This window comes from Abramis brama (assembly GCF_963993115.1).
Source record: "Abramis brama genome assembly, chromosome: 23".
In the NCBI taxonomy this organism is placed as follows: Eukaryota; Metazoa; Chordata; class Actinopteri; order Cypriniformes; family Leuciscidae; genus Abramis; species Abramis brama.
This window is the reverse complement of record NC_139985.1, coordinates 10,570,124-10,573,711: the sequence shown is the minus strand read 5'-3', so window position 1 is coordinate 10,573,711 and position 3,588 is coordinate 10,570,124.

Here is a 3,588-nt window from a genome sequence, read left to right as displayed (position 1 = left end):
AATTACATTTTAATCTTTTTTTTATTTTTTTTTATTTTTTTTACTACAACACACCTAAACAACACCTTGCAACATGTTTCTACCTGTAAGTTTACAGGTTAATCACTTCAAAAAAATAACCATCTAATGTGATTTAGATTTGCCTGAAGTTGTTGGCCGTATTGGGGGAGCGTGTGACTACAGATAAAGAAATAATAAATGCACAGTCCCACAGCAATTAGGATCACTCAAACACACAGCTAGAAGCTAAATGCGAATTGGGTATAATTCTGCTACAATTGCACTTCCTAGACCAAGAGCAATTATCATAGGCACTTTTGAGAAATGACAGACTGTTTACAAACACTCAAGGCTTAGTGGGGTACATCAGCATTCCATTTACACACACACACACACACACACACACACTCTCTCACTGTGTTACCAGTGGATGTAAGATTGGGTTTGGCAATTTAAGTAAAGTATAACAAGTTAGAAGCCAAAATGATGTGACTCATTTTTCTTTCTTGCATGTAACGTTAGGCTACATAAAAATGGGACTCATGTTCTTAAGCCAGCGACAACTGCCCTGTGTAAGTGAACTTGACTGCAGTCGTCCTAGACAGCAATTAACAGAAAACCTGTAAACACAAATATGCTACTGACCGCTCGTTCTCGGTGTGGCCTGCATACGTTGGGATTAAAGGCGAGTATTTAATGTTGATGAAATACTGCTGCAGTGTGTTCTCCGGGCAGCTGCGTTTCCCCCAGGCTGCTCTCGGTCAGTCTAATGCGCTCTGATGGTCCCACTAGAGTATTTCCTTACACACTCGCCCGGCCGGCCAGCTCTTGATCAGAAGCAGAGCTCGTTGTGGGCCATTCATCCACCCCCCCAGTCCGGCGCACGTGCGTCCGTGTGTGGGGCTCAGCGTGTGAGAGCTTTAGCGTAATGACATCCCGCTGAGAAGAAACCTGCGGCCGTAGCGGATCACCGCTTGCAATCAAGCGCTCGAGACCGTGACATTGCTCTGCACAGACTGTTGGGAAACAACATTTATACAATTCTCCTCAACTTTCGATGAGACTGCGTTGTTCGCTCAAAACAGAGTGCAGTTCCATTTGGTGCCAGTGGTGGCGCTGATTCGCTAAAATTAAGAACGACACACAGCAGCGTTATAAATCGCGTAGATTTCCCCACGAAATCTTTAATTTTTTGGCTTTTGGTATGAATATGTTAGTCTTACTGTTATCTATAAGCTAGTGTGCTCCAAAACAATGACAAAATTTGCATTTAGAAGATATAAGCATTCAAAACTTAAGTTTCTCACTTCCTCCAATGGATCAGTGATTTTGATGACATCACCCTGCTTCTCATCAGATGTTCTGTCCAATCAAATACTCTCTAGAATCTACATCTTCCCGACCCCAAATAGACGCTGAAGCTGCAGCTAAAATCGGTCACTTGTTCACACATTTACTATTTTCTACATAATGGCACTATGTAGGGGATAGGAAACGGTTCAGACGGTGTAAATATGCTTTCCATTGGGGTGAATTAAAGCAACACTGAGGAACATTTTTTACCTTAAAATAATGTTTCCAAAATCGTATCAGTGATTCATCAAGTCGTAACAGGGTGAAAGGCACTTCTGGATTCGCTTTGCAGCCCTATATCTGCTATAACCACACCATGCAAGTTTGCCAAACCGGGTCGCTTTTCTGTAGTTCGAATCAAGGTTATAATTGTTAACGAAAACGAACGAAAAAACGAAAACTAGGTGGGAAAAAACATTGTCGTTAACTGAAATAAAAATAAAAACGAGGCATTACAAAAAAACGATAACTAACTAAAACTGTAATGTGTGTTTGGCAAAACTAACTAAAATAAAATAAAATTATAGAGTAAATGTCCTTAGTTTTCGTCTTTGTCAATGTCTTTCATAAAACACGCAGCGTATTCGTTCAGCGGCATTTCCTTTCCCCATGCGTCTCTCACATGCGCGCGCGCGCACACACACACAGCCCCTCCCCTCCGTGGTGCACACCGCGTCTCCATGAGAACGAGTGTTCGTTCGACTTTGGAAGCAAGTTCGCGAAAGGTTGGTATCTCTATCTCGTGAATACCTTTAACGTTACACAATCACACATTAAAAAGTGGTATTAAAATATTTAAAATTCTGAATATAATTTTGTCAGTGTGTTGATGTCGACCCGAGAAGCGATTGCGCCTTCTTTAGAAAGTTAACTAGTCGCAAGTTTGAGGTAAAATGCACTTTTTGGTTGTGGTTGTCGATGTCAAAACACTAAGTTATATAAGCTGCGATTCAGATATTAAATAATGTTATGTCTTTTTTTTACTTTTACACTGAATGCTTGCTGCTTCAATCCAGATGAGTAGGCTATTGACTCACTGTATAGGGTAAATTTAGTAGGGTGTACAAATTGTACAGCTGTGGTATTTGTATAGGGTGTGCATTCTGTATAGAAGATGTGTAGATTTTTGGTACAGCGTGTGGATTTTGTAAGAGGTAAGTTAAAGGCATTTCAATGGGGTGTGAATTTCTTTCTAATATTGTATGATGTTTTTGTTGAGTTATTATTACACAATACTTTTTCTGACCTTTTTGAATCTTGCCCCTGACAAATAACCCAGATGACAAAAAAAGACTAAAACTAACACTAAAACTAATAAAAACTAAACTAAAACTAAGCATTTTCAAAAAAATAAAAACTAAACTAAACTAGCAAACCCACTTTAAAAACTAATTAAAACTAAACTGAATTCGAAAACAAAAAGTCAAAACGAAATAAAAATAAAAACTAATGAAAAATGCAAAACTATAATAACCCTGGTTCGAATGAGACATAAGAAAACTACAAATTTGACTTGCTTTACGTCAAGCGTTACAATAGTCATTATTTAGTTTTCCTTCGTTTCTGATGTCGCAATACATCATACTTTCATGAAATCATGCAACATACTCTATCTTGTCAGTGGACATCGTTCATTCCAAATCCGGTGCTAGATAAACAGCGAGTGTGCGTGCGACAATAGGCTGCAGGCGGCGAAATTATTTACGACAGCGGTAATGGACAATTCCGCTTCCAACCTGTAGGACGACCAAAGAGGAAAAGTTCCTTAGTGTTGCTTTAAGTCTGGATTCACGTTAGTGTCACGCGAACCGCCAGCGTGCACAGTCTGCTTCGGTCCAGAGACACAATAACACAGAGCGCATCATTTGTGAGAGTTGGCACAGACCACAAAACGTAATGGACCCATTTGATTTCTGCACAGAATTCTATATTTTAAAGCGATATGGAGGAGATTAGGAGGAGAAACGGTTAAAGATTAGGAGGAAACTGTGGCTTTACCGAGTTCAACGGCTCTGGCTGAGCTGTGATATAAACAAAACGCTATTGGCTATTTTTAAAAAGGGGAGGGGCTGTTCGATATGCCCCGCCCTGTCTTCCTGTTTCAGTGGAAATTAGTCAACATGTTGAATAATGCTGTGCGTTTCAAGGCACTTCAGTGGACCTTTAAATCAGGTGCTGTGTTTGATGGACTTCTTGATTGTTTATTAGTTACATTTGGTAATAATTTTTGATGTG